Source organism: Phalacrocorax carbo, chromosome 12 (genome assembly GCF_963921805.1).
Source record: "Phalacrocorax carbo chromosome 12, bPhaCar2.1, whole genome shotgun sequence".
In the NCBI taxonomy this organism is placed as follows: Eukaryota; Metazoa; Chordata; class Aves; order Suliformes; family Phalacrocoracidae; genus Phalacrocorax; species Phalacrocorax carbo.
In genome coordinates this window covers 6,337,092-6,353,499 of record NC_087524.1, presented here as the reverse complement: position 1 = coordinate 6,353,499, position 16,408 = coordinate 6,337,092, and the positions used below count along the sequence as shown (strand labels likewise).

General features: G+C 37.8%; 1 protein-coding gene and 1 long non-coding RNA gene across 8 annotated transcripts in view; one reads left to right on the top strand and one right to left on the bottom strand.

Moving 5' to 3' along the window:
• LOC104044777 (heparan sulfate glucosamine 3-O-sulfotransferase 1) overlaps positions 1-16,408 on the bottom strand; it is a 102,297-nt gene that overhangs the window by 42,596 nt on the left and 43,293 nt on the right. The window lies entirely within an intron of this gene.
• On the top strand, positions 9,324-12,936 carry LOC135315483 (uncharacterized). Of its 2 annotated transcripts, XR_010374976.1 has the most exons (4): positions 9,324-9,398; positions 9,540-9,639; positions 10,525-10,614; positions 12,826-12,936. It is a non-coding gene; the product is annotated as an uncharacterized LOC135315483 (long non-coding RNA). The 2 variants fall into 2 exon arrangements; XR_010374975.1 differs by lacking the exon at positions 12,826-12,936 and having other exon boundaries at positions 10,525-11,000.

The following is a 16,408-nucleotide window of genomic DNA, read 5'->3' as shown; positions in this document are numbered from 1 at the left end:
CTATTTCCTTACCTTGTTTTGTTTTCAATGTCAAGTGTGGAAACAAGCTACTTCATACAGTGATTTTAAAAACAATAACTGTTGTTGGAATCTGTTTGAACTATGGCTCATATTTTAAAGTAGTCTCAGAAATACTAAAACTTCAGCTCCTTCTTCAGTTCCACTGTCAGTTAGCCTCTTTCTTTGTCTGAATATATTGGTCACAGTACTTCGCCTCTTAGAAACGACCTTAGAAAACACAGCCAATTCCCATTTGTCATGGCTCTGAGGAGCACTCGGTATTTCTTTCTAAAAATTGTTTACTTTGAGGCTTACTTTACAGACGTAAACATTTAACATAACATTTTTGGTAATAACAGTCTAGGCAATGTAGCAGATTCATTAATCTATTTTCTAAATCTTATTAAAACCTACTCTAGCTTCTTGGATATTTAGGGAGTGATTCATTAGCCTGAACAAGCTCTGAACTCACAGATAGATAGCAATTATTAACCCTAAAAATGCCATTTAAAAAATAAACTATGACCTTTAGAGTAATCTGTGGAGTGCATTCCCTGTTATGTCCAAGCGAGACCTAAAGGGCAACTGCTTCTTCAAAAAGAGCACAGATTCAACCAGGTAAAGTGTGTGAGCAAACACTTAGTAAATATTGGAAAAGTCCAAGTATAAATTTGCTTTGTAATCAGAGACCAGAGAAAAACTTGTTCTCCTTTACAAACCTGAAAGGAAGTTTCATTGTAAAGGTCACAGGTTTTTTACTAAGAACTTCACAGGGAAGTTCTATTCAAAATTCTCAAAGACAGGGCATGCAAGCATTTCAGTGGCAATTTCAGGATGGAAGAACAGGTATGTTTATACCAAAACCATTTGTAGCTACGTTTTTCAGAATGACTGCTCTTTTGGATGGCAAGTAAGGGAAACGGCAAGCATGCTATTTAGCACTGCTGAGGAATCAAAATACATCCTGCTATAATGGCAGGATGACACCTGCCATGATCACACTCCTGATGACTCCTGAAATAGAGGCCTTCAAATGTTAAGCATGTTTGTAGGCAGTGACTCTGCCAAATTTTTGGTGATTCACAAGGTTCCTAACCAGTCTATTCTAAGGATAGAGCTACGCATAACATGGTTTTGAGAACACCTCTTCTCTGAAATAGGAATATACAGCAGTATGGCTGCTTTTCAGACCTGTGATGCCAGTAGGCTGGGATTTGGGAGCGGGGGCAAGGGAGCAGTTAATCTTTCTTTTAACCTGGTCCAAACCCCCAGTGTTAATTTACCTCCTATTCATCTTCATCTTTAAATTAAAATTCTTTCAGGAAGATTGAGGAATTGTTTTGTAAACACCTTACAGTTTTTTCAATTTACCTTTCTTGTGCTGATACACACAGCACATTATAATATGTATATACCTCTCTACATCAGATTATACGCATTTCGAAACTAAGGCAAGACCAGCCTGACTGTCTGTCAGGCAAGAAATGCCTTGCAAATACCAAGGCGGAGACATATAGTTCATTATCTAATTTAAATTCCGGAACTGTCCCATCTTGAAACAGTTTTATGAACTGATTCTTGAGAGATATTTTAGGCAACTTTATTAAAAATAATTTTCTTTCTGATTAGAGTTTTTGAAAAGAAGTCTTCTTGAGCCTGACTAGGTTAATAGCTTAACCAAAAATGAGGTTTTTTTGGGAGGGGAGAGAAGAAAGAAGGAATTTCTCTGAAATACACTAAAACCAGTGTAAAAAAAGATATAACAGGATTTGAGGCCAGGGACTCTGCAGTCGTATAGACAGAGGTGTGGTCTTCCTAGATCTGGTAATAGATGAAAAGATGTTCAAATCAATTTATTTTAAATTTTATTTTTTTAAAAATCAACACATTACTATTATTTTATCCCTGATTAACTGAGAGCTATCATGTCTCATGCACCTAAGAATCAGTGGCAAATACTGTTGTTCAAAGAAATCTGGAAGCTGAATGAGAAATTCGTACTTAGAACTAAGGAAAGATTGGTCTTCCAAGATATTTTCAGGTTCATGTGTGATGTGAGTGAGAGTCTGTTTAATTTACCATCTAAAATCAGCAGTTCTCTCTAGAGAAACTGCTTAGAAAGCAGGTAAGTAAAGAGATTTGGCATTTTCTATGGACCAAAGTATTAGTAGCATTTTTTGAAAATAATTATGTTCATTTAACCAGTTTGCAATTGATTAGTTGTTCTATATAGTGGAAATTTCTTAGAGTCATTGCTAGAACAAAACCACGAAATACTACCAGAAATAATCGAATTCAGAATGTGCTGTAAAACTGGTGCCTAAATAGATCAAAATTGCCTTTGGGAGCAATTCCATCAGAATAACATTCCAGCTTCAGCCTAAGATACTTGATTGATTTTGATGAAGCTCTAAGATGTTAGATCCTGTGGTTACGTTATAATTGCTACATGAATGTAAAGGTTTTAAAGATGATTTATCAAATATAATTGGAATGTTATTTGAATAATTTTTGTGGTGCTTTTCTGCCTTTGTGCAATTAAATGCACATTTTTAGAAGATATGAACCGCTTTTTATAATGAAAACAATATATTTTACGTTGCTGCACTGCACTCTCTGAATCTCAGAGTATTCCAAAGAAATTAACCCCATGATACACAATCAGAATTATAGTGCCTTATTACATGGGGTTTTTTCCTATTATTTGGTAGTGTGGTGTTGCTTAGTAACATAAGGAACATCACAGATATAATACTTATTAAGCAGAAATGAAGTTCAGAAAGAAATTCATGCTGCAGAGAGGACTAATTAAGTAAATAATACCTTGCACTTTTGTTAGCTTTACTTTTTTAAAACCTTAGACTGCACTAAAGAAGCTAATATGCTGGCTGAAAAATCATTTTAATATTGCAGAAATATTCTAAAGGCCCTTAAATGCTGCTCTCTATTGTAATTCTAAGCAGCTTATCATTTATCTTGCTTCAGGGTAAAGTACAACATCATAGGGTAAACCTAACTGTATTATTATTACTAAGTTATAATATTAATTAATTTCTAATACTTTCCACTGCCTGTAATGCTTTTCATTGGACAATTTCACAGCACTTTGTGTTAATGAACTGTCTGCACCCTACTAAGGCACCATTTTGACCTTACAGGAAATTGCAACTGACCAGCCTATAGATCCAGTTCAGGAGTGCAAATGCTCTGGAAAATCAGGGCTAATATCATCTGCTCAAGATCATTTAACGGGTTTATAGTCCAACCAAGAATAAAAACCCCAGGGCTTCCAATTCCCCTTCCAATTCCAACTTTGTGCCATTTTATGCCAGCCACTTACATCTCTTATGGTAACTTACACTTGGGTTACATGCTGAACTGAACAGCAGAGATTCCTCAATACTTCAGCCCAAGATTCAAGCATTTTGTGGAATACAGCAGTTTCTTCCCACTTGCATCCGTCCCCACCCCAACTGAAACAAAGTACGAACCCAGGATTTTGTTGTTTCAAGGTGTTTGTGCAGAAATACTGCTGTTCACTACTGAAAACTACAACACGGGGAGGTGATCAGAACAAGTGTCAAAAGCACCAATTTTTGTATTGATTTTTAAAAATATATTTGGATTTTAAAAAGTGTACTGTTTTTCCTGTTTATTGTTGTTAGATATCAACTCATCCCAACACAGAGATCATCCACTGAGAAGAGTACAATTCAAACATTTTAAGGCTTACTGGCACATAAATTTGTAACAGCTCAATTGTATCTCTGTAATTAAGAACATGTTTAATGCTGACAACACACAAAAAAAAAGCTATAGCAGCCTAACTGTATTAACAACCAAAGGTCATATGAAGTGAACTGTTTCAGGAATTTTTTAAAAGAAAATCATACTGTGATTACAGTTATGGCAGTGTAAAGTATCCACATACAGACTGGCTTTATGTAATAAATAATTCTAAATAACACCACCACTAATACAATTCTAAAAGTTTTCAAATATCTGAAATTAGGCTGTTTTTTTCTTTTTCCTTTGGTAAAAGTAGAGCTAGTTACATAGCCTAATAAACACAAATCTGCTCTCAGTAAGGCTTATACATTTTTGAAAAACTGGCAAATGAATAATCCAGTGCATATGGGACACATTACTTTATACAATCCAATATCAATTTATTCAAATCCAATAAAGCAATGACTAATTCTATTAATTCTAAGCATTAAATGTTAGAAATAATGCAACCATCAAAAGTCCTCTCCATGATACCTTAATTCTGCTTTATAGAATAATTTATGAAATAATGGCCATTTAAAAATACTTGGCACATGTCCAATGGTTGAATAAAAAAGTATCCTTTTTAATGTAAGGCGAAAGGGAACAAAATTCAGCTGCTTCTACCCACACAAGTCAGATATGCCTAGACTGAGCTCAGGAGACAATGACAGCACATTTCTGAGTGTGAAAAATACTAAATTTTTTAAAAAAAGTTTCCTGCATAGAAACAGTTGTGAGTCGACCTTACATAAGCTGTACAATTACTTTATGTTTATGTTAGAATAAGATCTATTGGAAATAGGTGCAATTGAATATGTTTAGAGCTGTGTCCTAAAAGTTTCAGTGAGATCTCATTCAGAAGAATCCCAAATTAACTACTCCATGAAACTCAAGGCTAAGTGTGAAAGGACAGTTACCCCAGCACATGACAACCCTTTATCTTCAGACAGGGCATGAAACCGTTCTGCTGCACATTACTCTATACTCCATTGTCAGATTACATGTAATAACTAAATAATATTCCCATGATGTCATGACTGGGCTTTAGCAAAATCTGTTAGGAGAGGTTAGTCAGTTTCCATGAAGATACGCAGACTGGACATGAAGAATACCTCCCACCTCAATCATGGAAAATGCCTGATGCAAACTGGAGAAGGCACAAAAGGTTGAGTGTGAGTAAAATATGACATTGGAGTTTTGTAACAGAGCTTCAAGTTGAGCTCTGCTGGTCTCTGATTATGCAAAGAGCAGAAGACTAAGAAAGTACAAAAAGGACCTCAGATCCCAGAGTCAAGCAAACATCACAGCAGCTCATACTGCTGAAAAAGAATGTTAACATTCTTGTGTGCACTTGGGAATTTCGTTCACTTTCATTTTACTCAAACCGTGGACGTATTTTTACCAGGGAGGTGCACTAAGAATTCTTAAATGAGGTGCTACCTAAAAAACCATGATCTCAAAGACTGTGCCAAAATGCCGTCTGGAAATGAAAGAGCCTAAAGGTGTCTCTTGAAGCATCAATATAAAAACATATGTTATCCCAAAGAAAGACAGAGACATTAACATTTTAAAGTCCTAGTATAAGCAGTGAATGTATTTGGATGAACCTTTTCTAATGAGATTGCAGTTTTATAACAGCCAACAGTTACTACCTTACAGGAATAAAAAAGAAAATAGCTATTTGGTGAGTAAAGGTAGGAGCTGCAGAGTAACTGCAGTTGGCTGCAGGCTTCCCTTCTACCAGGTACATAGACTATAAGGGATAAAAAGGAAAGCTAAGAAAGGTTAGCGTAAACTATAAACACATTAAATCATTGGCAGGTGATATTATTAGATAGGAGTTTTGAAAAGTTTTCTTCCCTGAGGCTAGCTTTATATTTTCTAATTGCCTTTTCTGATAACTCAAGACAGAAAACCGCCTGATGATAATATGACTGCAAATATATAGCAGAACCTTATATACGGTAATATATGCAGTATAAATACACTAATATATTTCTGAGCTAAATAAACCTTCTACAGCTGTAACCTACATATTTATATTTCAGTGTATCTTTGAAAAATATCATACTCAAACCATGCACATAAAAGTTACTGAATTACAATTATATGAAGGCCTTTAATATAAAGCCATATAAAGCTGGGTACATTCTAAGCATATCTCTAAATAGACTTTAAAAAAATTTCTGTTCCTGTTAAGATGTAAAGCATAGATAGTGGTCAGATTAATACAGTTGACAAGGCTAATTTTGTATGTCTAATCACTCTACATATCACACTGGTGTATTTCAAATGGAATCGCATTATTGTTTTGTTGAATTAAACTCACACCTCTAATTGTTAATTATGCATCAGGACTAATATAAACTGAAGTAACAAAGACGCCATGCCAGGTCTTCAGCCAAACAAGCAGTAACTGTGTAATTATAAAGGTGCAAGATGTAACTGCATGGCTGGTAACTAGCTTTTGTGTTTATTTCTACAGGTCTTACTAAGGTAAAACTTCAACCTCTCTACCTCTGGTATAATTAATTGCATATTACTCATTTGCCCACATTCGTTGTCACAAAGAACACCTTAATACTCACTGATGTTTAGGAATTAAAATTGCAATTTGCTGCAGAGGATTTATGAGACACCTGTCCTTCAAAGGCAAAGATTCCTCAGAGGGTCAGAGATGGCGACAGAAGCATTTGATAGGGCCAAGGACGGGTTAGGTCTCTGTTGTACAAAACAGCAAATTCCTACAGGCCATCTATGTCAAACAGGTGACCCTAGAGCCTGTTATGCTCTCTTGTAAAGGGCACAGCTTCCTGGCATCTAAAAAAAATACAGCCCAAAACCATAAACACCTACTGATCTACACTGGTGGGGATTCTAAAACATTACAACTTCAAGGACTCCAAAAAGAGAAGACTTTGGCTCACAGGCGAGTTTTTTTAGGCAGAACTTATCAGCATTATACCTTATGTTTTCAGCACTGGCCCAATGCAGGGTGAGAGCACTCCAGGCAGAGCGCATCAGACATTGGCAGATGCGTGGGCAGCTACCTAGGACAGCCAGGAGTGACATATGTGAGGAGCTGGCCAAGGAGAGAAGCCATGAAACAGAAGCCTTGCAGGCAAGGAGGCTCCTTTGTCCCCAGCTTGCATGCGCTCCCACATTTAAGCACTTCAGCCAAGTCTGCTGAGCCAAGCTCAGTATCTTACTCTCTGTTTATATTATCTTTTCGGAGAACTTTTCCAGAGCCCTGGCATCAGTCTCTGGGAAGTTGTTATACGATTCTGACTGATAAGAATTGCTGTATACCCCCATTATATAACCATGAAATAAACTAATCCTTCCCTTGGTAGTAAGTCCTACTATCCAACAACCAGCAGATTGGAGGCCTTCTAATGTCAAATTCTGACTTAGTGTCAGAGAAGGAGCCAACTTCTTGGCTCAGGAATATACTGAAAAGTACAGGCATGAAGTGAGCTGAGAATTCACCCACAATAAAACAAAGCAGCTGAAAGGCCCAGCACAGTTGAAATGATCTGGCCTTGTAAAGGATGACTGAACAAAGTTTAAGTAGTACTGCGTTATTGCATGCAACCAAAGGACATATTTATTTTTATGACTACAGCTACTTCTTAAGTACTTGATATCTTTAATAGTTTTTAGTTAAGTCAAGATTGTGAAAAATACTGCAGAGAAAAATAAAAAACAGCTCAGGAGTAATATTTTTTTTTTAAAGAGTGACTATAAAACAGGATGTGTGGGAATATAAAGAAGCTGCAAAGTCATCTAGACGATTGATTTAAGGCTGAAAATCTAATTTTGAAATTTTGGGTACTGGCATAGGCCCTGGTAAGAGACAGGATCAAGATAAGGATCATATACAAAAGAGTCTGAGTGAGTATGAATGTTTGATGAAATAACAGGATTTGCAAAACTAAGAAACGTACCCAGTCCACACTCAGTTTAGTCATGCTGAGACACATTGGGCATCACAGAATCCAAAATTATACAAAAAAAGCCTCATAGTCTACCTTTCCTTGAAGTAAATAAACATGCAGAGCTTGAAGTCAGAGACCACAGCGAGCAACTGCCTAGCAGTTCTTAAAACTGATTAATACAGAAAGTAGTAAAAAGGCAAACCTGTCTTATGCTGGTGAGCAAATCCTTGCTAACAAAGAAGATAAATACAAGACCATAATATAGAACAGGCAAACACATTAGAAAAGAACCAAATATACTCTTCTTGAATAAAAACTCAATTAATGCCTTCAACACATATCCTTTGTCGAGTTACATGCACGTTCAACCCAGCAGGCAGCTGAAGAGACAGGGGAATGGAAGCAACTGAGGAAACATTTGAAAATGCCTAATAACCAGAGTACAACACAGAAAACAGCCCAGTGTGCCAAATTCGCGCCACTTTGGCACTGCTCCTCAGGCTAAATCAGAGAGGCAAAAATGACAGTCTGAAGACACAGAGTAAGTAAAAGACAGCTTATTTTCTGGGTATCATAGAAAAAGTAGAAATCTGATGCTTTGCTCCTTACCAGACCTGCTCCCACTGCTGAAGTAATATGTTATAACACAGTAAAAGAATATTCACCACTCTGAAAAGTCTGAGAGCGGATAGCTAATATCAAACACTTCTTATGCTTATCTCCAGGATTTCCGAGATTTAGTAGGCATCCTATCCGATGGCCTTTTGCACTTCTTAGTTAGGAAAGACAGAACTTAGAAAAGCTTCTCTGCAGTCCCAATCTTTCAAAAATTTTGCTGTACAGCCTGAACCTGTAGACATGTCAGTAGTCCAACCAAAGCCAAAGTATTAAACTTCATTGGAAAATGAAGCAGCTCCTTCTCCTCTTTTCCCCAGTCCAGCCAGTTATTATGACAACTTCCCTGTGCAAAAAGAATCTCTGCATCTACAAGCTTATGGTCTCCCCAGAAAAACCACTCTCTGTGGTTGTGCTCTAAACCTGAAAAGCCAGGAGTAAAATACCTGCAGTACCACTGCATCAAATAGCATGGTTAATTCAAGCAGAACATGTTACCTGCCATACAGCATCACTGCTTTCCCATAGCTCAGTGCTACTTTGCACCCAGATAAGCTGTCTCCACTATTCATTTAATGCTGCTTCACTTCAAATCAGTTACAACCTCTCAGAAAGGCTCTTTGATGGCTGAGAGTGCCTACAGCAATTCTTTGGAGCCTTTAAGTGCTCTCTGTCAATTTTCACCTAGGTATTTAAGGTAAAATCGTATTTAGGAGCCACCATATACATTCAGGATCTGGATTTTAAGACTTCAAATTTGTGACATGTGTGACAAATGGTAAGGGTTTGTCACACTAGAAACTCTGACTAGGTCACAATACATGTGGTCAGAGACTGACTGGTAAGATTCCTTCCCAGATTCAAATATTGTGTTTGCTGGCTATGATGATAAAATTTACAATTAGTACTTTTCTTACTTGAAATTGACCTATCAATTTGGAAAACATCTGTTGCACCTAGGTATCTTATAATGACCTTTTAATATTTTTCTCCTTAGGTCTGAATCGTGTTATCAGAATTCCGGTAGTTGGCAAGGTGCTAGAAACCCCTGTAACAGAGGAGAAAGAGGCAGAGGTAGGAAGAGGGTCTGATATATTTTCATAATTAACTGCATTTTAGAGCAATAAAGCATTAGAATGTTCAAGTAATTCTCTTACTAGTGGGTAGGCTGTACATCACATGTACTTTAATTCATTGTAAACCCTCTGCTTTCAGTTACTCAAAAAGCTACGGTATGACAGCAGAATGGTCTTATACTGCCACAACTGGACATTTCTCCAAGGATCAATACTTTAACATGGCATAAAGGCAACAGGTACTTCCATTACCTTGTATTCTCCCTCTCAGTCTCCTCGTCTTCCCAATGAAGGAGACAAAAGCACAAAATTTTGTTATTTCAGTTCCAGAGTGGGCGAAGACCTTTACTTTCTTTGGGTGATCAATTTTGTGATCTATCATTGCCATTGTCTAGCCACACTTAAATTTTTTTTCTTACTATATAGCTTACAACCCACACATTCCATACTGGTCGAGTCCATTTAATTTTTTGTCAGGAAATTTAAAAAAGGAAAGTTAAGGATCAGTCCTCATTTCTCTTTTACCTGTTCTACCTGTTCTACCGCTAAAGCCCTGTTATGTAAAGCAAGGATCTAGGTGTTTGTATGTGATGGTTTTAGACATAAAATATGCATCTTGTGCACCCTGATCCCTGTTTTTCTTGCCCCATAAGCATGCTCAGCAGCCCCTATGCATGGTGGAGTTTTAAAATAATTAGTTCTCTCACTGTCCATATTACTTCTGAGTACATTATTTTTCCATTTTCAATGAATTCTGAGTTTTTCTGGAGTATTAACAGAAGTATTTTCAGCAGATTTTCTGTGGCATCCTTCATCAGTAGCTTAGCAGTTACTTTAAACCTTTTGAAGAACAAATGTCAACACCTGAATACCAGTTAATTTGCAAGTCCAGCAGGATTCATAGAAAAAACAAACTGAAGCACCAAACCCACACTTTAAAATCAGACTGCCTAAGCGTACATAAAATCAGAAAGACATCCTGCTGCCATTACTCACAGCCAACAGTACATTAATAAAATGGAGTTGGATAGTGCTGAATGTAAGGCTAGAGAATCTTAATTCCCTACATAAATGGTGGTGTAATCTTTAAAGACGTTGAGCATCTGAAGCTTTTCTATCTCTAGGATGGCCGAGAACTCCACTGAAGGTCACCTTGCTCCCAGACACTGATGCAACTCTTTTCCAACTCAGCAAGATGGAAGAAACGTGCTCAAGTATGTGTAACGACTCTCTGGCAACCATTTGCAGACTACCTATTTGCAGCTGATGACATCTGTCCAAACCTTGCACTGTTTCAGAAGAACTCGAAATTTAAAAAAGAACCTCACAACATGCAGTAATTCGGAAAGCTTAACATGAAATTTAGTTAGGGAAACAGGATCTCTGCTGAAATCCCAGAATTATTTATCACAACCTATCTCTCCTCCTGCTCTCAGTTTTTATTATCTCACTGATTGGTCACTGATACATAAGGTGGTTTGCCAAGCATAGTCATAATACTATTTCCTCCCAGTCCAGCTCGTGAAAAATGTATGCTTTTATTTAAAGCAACATCATGTTTAATTTTGTGGCAATAAAGGAGTTTTTTATTGCATTCTGATTATGAATGTTCAGTCCCCTTACCTTAAATATGTGCCCACAGGGGAAAATAAATCTGGATGTAAAATTTAATTTGTACCTATAAAATATGGAATAGTTATTTCTGGTTTTAGCATGCTAAAAAAGGTAATACAAGTAAGCAGTGTAAGCTACCAGTTACTGATGCCAGCTCAGTTTTAAAGCAATGGTGATAGCTTTTCCTCTCAAGGAGGACAGTATTTCTTCTAGAAACTATAAATTGTATACATTATTTTACATTTTTAATGCTGAATTTTCATCTCAGATCTGTAGTTTGACATTTCTTGGCTAAAATATTTTCACACTCATGTCCCACTTATTCCTTATGGCATCTATCAATTTAAGTACATTTCAAGCTAAAAGGACATTAATATTAAGAGCAGGTTAAATTTCTTCCAGAACCTTTCTGTCCAGGGGGGAAAGCCTGACATGGATGTACTTGGAAATCTGTCACACCTACTGATGCCTTAACAGGAACTATAGTCAAAATAAAAAACCACTAACTCTGAGTTTATAGATAACAAACAGTTCAGAGCAAATTTTTGAGATGACAAGCAAGATGTTACAATCAAACATGGAAGTGTCAGTGTGTGAGAAATAAGAGGTTCCATTATTGAATGTGAAAGAGTCTCAATTCCTATACTATGGAGCTTACCAAAATTAGATATGAAATTAGAGAGCAGCACATCAAAAACATTCATAAAATGAAGCTATTTCTCTTGACATTTTTAAAAAAATGACTGATATAACTGTCATTCACAGTCTGAGAATGTTTCAGAAACAAAATTTCAGTCAGATTTGAAAGTAGCTGGAGAAATAAATCATGAAGTCCAATCTATTTCATAAAACATTATAGATCTGCAGTGTTCTTAAGTATGCAAGAGAAATTGGATGTGAAGTATTTTAAATTATAACATGTAACCAATGTCTACTGAAAGCACCACAAAGCTGGTAGTGAAGGAGTAAAGGAGTGAAGAAAGCAATGCAAGTTACAAAAAGCAAAAATTAAGCATCTGCAGGCAAAAACATATTATTAATCATTTTAACGACCAGAGTTAGGTTCTATATTTGTGCAAATACACGCACACATATATAGCACACAGAGGAATAAAGAACAGGCAGTAATAGAAAATAATGTAGTCAGATACAAGAATTTAAATTACTTGGGTTCATGAGCAATGCAGTTGATGCTGATAAATGTAGATTATAAAAGTTTATTGCAAACAGATAAATGTGTATGCACTGGAAACATGAACAGCTGTTCAAGCACAGAAGACCTTAGATTTGTTACAACACACCAAACCTTAGGAAAATTTAGATTCTACTATAGTGCAGGTATGTAGGAAGGCAGAAGTGGTACAATGGTGGTGTGGTTGTGATTGGAGTGGAGACTGAACGAATCTGTTCAATTTCCACGTTTTCCTGTATGGGACTAGAGCAAACATACCTTGCACAGTGATGCTGTAACAAAGTGAGATGGAATTTGAATTTACAGTTGATTACATTACATGCTCTCCAAGTAGAGCAACCTCCTCAGACTCTGAGATTATTCACATGGAGAATTAGAGCTCAGCAGCTAATGTGTTTTAAAATTTTCACCTCAGCTTTCTTATGGTAATTTCCCCTTGTAGACAAGCCTTGAGGGTGAAATTTTTCAGAAGCATTATCACTGGTCTAATTTTAGTCCCATAGAAGTCAGTCATAGAAACATCTACTTGTAGCAAAATTATGAAGGTTATGAAAGTTTTTAAATAGTCCCCTCTCTTCCTCACCTTGTGCTCTTCAGATTCGTGTTTTTCATCTTCCAGTGATTTTACAAATGGCTCAACAACAGAACTCAGAGGGTTGTGATCAATGGAGCAGAGTCTGGATGGAGGTCTGTCACTACCGGTGATCCCCAGGGGTCTGTGCTCAGTCCAGTCCTGTTCAATATATTCATCAATGACCTGGATGATGGGACAGAGTGTAACGTCAGCAAGTTCGCTGATGACACCAAGCTGGGAGGAGCGGCTGATACGCCAGCAGGCTGTGCTGCCATCCAGTGAGAGCTGGTCAGGCTGGAGGGCTGGGCCCAGGGGAACCCAATGAAATTCAACAAGAGCAAGGGCAAGGTGTTGCCCCTGGGGAGGAACAACCCCAGGCACCGGTACAGGCTGGGCACTGAAGTACTGGAAAGCAGCTCTGCTGAGAAGGACCTGGGAGGGCTGGTGGGAAGCAAGCTGACCCTGAGCCAACAATGTGCCCTTGTGGCCAAGAAGGCCAACGGTGTCCTGGGCTGCATTAAAAGGAGTGTGGCCAGCAGGTCGAGAGAGGTTATCCTCCCCCTCTCCTCTGCCCTAGTGAGGCCACATTTGGAGTGCTGTGTCCAGTTTTGGGCCCCCCAGTGGAACTGCTTGAGCAAGTCCAGCGGAGAGCTACCAAGATGATCAGGGGACTGGAGCATCTCCCTTATGAGGAAAGGCTGAGAGACTTAGGTGTGTTCAGCCTGGAGAAGAGAAGACTGAGGGGGGATCTTATCAATACTTATAAATATCTAAAGGGCGGGTGTCAGAAGGATGGGGCCGGACTCTTTTCAGTGGTGCCCAATGACAGGCCAAGGGACAACGGGCACAAGTTGGAACACAGGAAGTTCCACCTCAATATGAGAAAAAACTCCTTTCCTGTGGGGGTGCCAGAGCAGGGGCACAGGCTGCCCAGAGAGGCTGTGGGGTCCCTTCCATGGAGACATTCACACACCGCCGGGATGTGTTCCTGTGCCCCCTGCTCTGGGTGTGCCTGCTCAAGCAGAGGGGTTGGATGAGGTGATCTTCAGGGATCCCTTCCAACCCCTACCAGTCTGTGATTCTATGAAATCCAAACACCTTGAATATCCAGGTGACAGAAAGGTGGAGGCAACCATAAAATCGATTCCTTAAGATAGCAATGGTGAGCTGCATTGCTACAGCTGAACAATAAAGGAAATGTTAAATCACTATGCATATTTGAAATATATGCAGGTGTTCTGGAGGGATTTTGAATTAGAGTTGACACATTATCAAGCAATATCAGCCCCCATGTTGAAAGATAACAATTTTAAAGCTATGAACAATACTAAAAAAAAATCACAGTCATTGATATAAACTGGGAGAAACTGCATTGTAAAAAATCAAGAAAATGGAAGGGAACCATGATATGCTAAAATGAAATCCGTTTATTTTGACTACAACCCCCGTCCCATACAATCCCAACACATATCCCTTTTTGCTCAGCAAAATTTTTACATGGCTTTTAGATTCCATTGACCATGCAAGCTAAATAGCACAGGGAAAAGAACAGGTTGACACAGTTTACTTGACCTTTTGACAAAGTACTTCACTATTAGTTTCTTGGTAAAAAGCAAAGATTCAATGTGAACTAAAAAAAACAACAACTCAGAGACCAAAGTGTAGGAATGCACAGGAAACCTTCAGTGTCTGGTTAATTCAGAACCTTGCACCATGCATCTCTTCAGAAAAAGATACAGGCTGAGAGTTTCAAAGGAGCCTAAGGGAGCTTCAGTTACTAATTCGTTTGAAATTTGAATTTCAAACTAGAGATGGACACCTAGATCCCTCAGACTTTCCAGAAAGCCCTTACCCTTAGGGTTCTTTGTGAAACACTCAAAAATCTCAACGGAACTTCAGCTTGCTGCACAGTAGTGGACAAAGGCAAGCACACCGTTAGTATGCAACGGCAGTAAGAAAAAATGCCAGTACAATTTTGTTAAACTAACGGTTCAGAATCACTAGGAACAGTGCGTTTCTTCTGGTCAATCTCTCCCAAGAGAGAGTGGGAGTCACAGGTGTCTGTCAACAGGAGACTGCAAGCAGAAACAATTTGTTAATATAAGGAGATAGTCAAAAGATGTGTGTATTTTTCTTTCTCAGGAGTTCGTACTTTGACTGCTACATTAGATAAATGAACTAGGATAACCCTTGCTCATCTTCTTGCAAGTTCAGGAAAAACATATTTCAGTGAAACAAAAAGGCAACAAAATTAAACCTGACAAAGTGGTATGCTCTGAACAATGCGCAGTTAATCTAGGAGTGCCATTGCCACTAAATATTACTGAAGATCTATGTAACGCAAATGAAAAAGCAAAGAAGAAAGAAAGAAAGAACAGCCAACAAAGAAAAAGGACATTTGAACCTGTATTTCAAAATACAGTATTTAGTGTCTTATATAAGCAATCTACTATAAAATAGATTTTACAAGAGCTCCAGGGGAAACAGAATTCCATTTGAGAAATCTGCACTTCTGGGATCATAATAACTAGGAGGTAGATCATATAAAGTATGTAACAACTTACATATTTTCCAAATAAATTTCCAAATAAATAAAGACTAAATACTTTTAATAGGTTTGGATGCATTTGTTTACTTTATTGAGTTCTGTGGAAAGATGAGCAAAGAAAAATCTCAATTGCTGACTAAAGGACCACAGTTTCCACTCCCATAGCTCAAAGCACAACTTTTTGTGTTTCACTAACTTTAGAGATGATCAGGAACTATACAATTAGAGTGTACAGTTTGACATCCATATTGAAAGTACAAGCAAAGTTGGATGACTTACAGAAGACAAGAAAAAGGACAGGAGCATCACAGACTAGAGTCACATATGCCAGAGGAAAAGAGGCTGTAAATATAAAAAAAAATGAAGCAAGCTAACAGAAAATCATGAATTCGGATCCTTCTACACATTATAGATGCCAGGGCAAAAAGTAACATGATTAAGTGATGAATCCTAAACAGTTGTCTTGTAACAGCTTTTAATGAATCTGAAGACGTTACACTGTACAAAGAAAAACGTAAGAGGGTACATGATAACAGTCACAGTTCATTTAATTTCTGCTTGTGAATCATGTTTTCTAGACTGCTGACCATTCTCATGGATATCTAGACTCTTTCTGTCGCTTCATATCCACTTCGATCATGACACTGAATCCTAGGCCTCTTTCCTCAGATAAGACCTAACTAACACAGAGAACAACCAACCGCCCCACTTGGCTTCCAGACTATGGCTCGTGTAAATAATTCTTACATTCTTCCTGCTTTTTGCTTGGATGGCATTGGGCACTTTCTAGTCCATCAAATCGCAGGAAATTCTTCTGTGCAGCACTCTTAGCTCGTCAATAACCTCACACCTGTGATTTGTACAGTTAAACATTCCTGTTTATTTCTACTTGTACTTGCCCCTATTAAACTGCAGCCTATTTTATCCAAAACATTTACTGAATATAGCAACAACATTTTGACACCCAGCCCTGTTCTCCAGTGTGCTTGCACCCTTCCTTGCTTAGTGTCACCTATGTCTCCTCCATCATCCAGGTCATTAATAAAAGATACTGCATATTGTTTTTCTTATGCTTAAAAA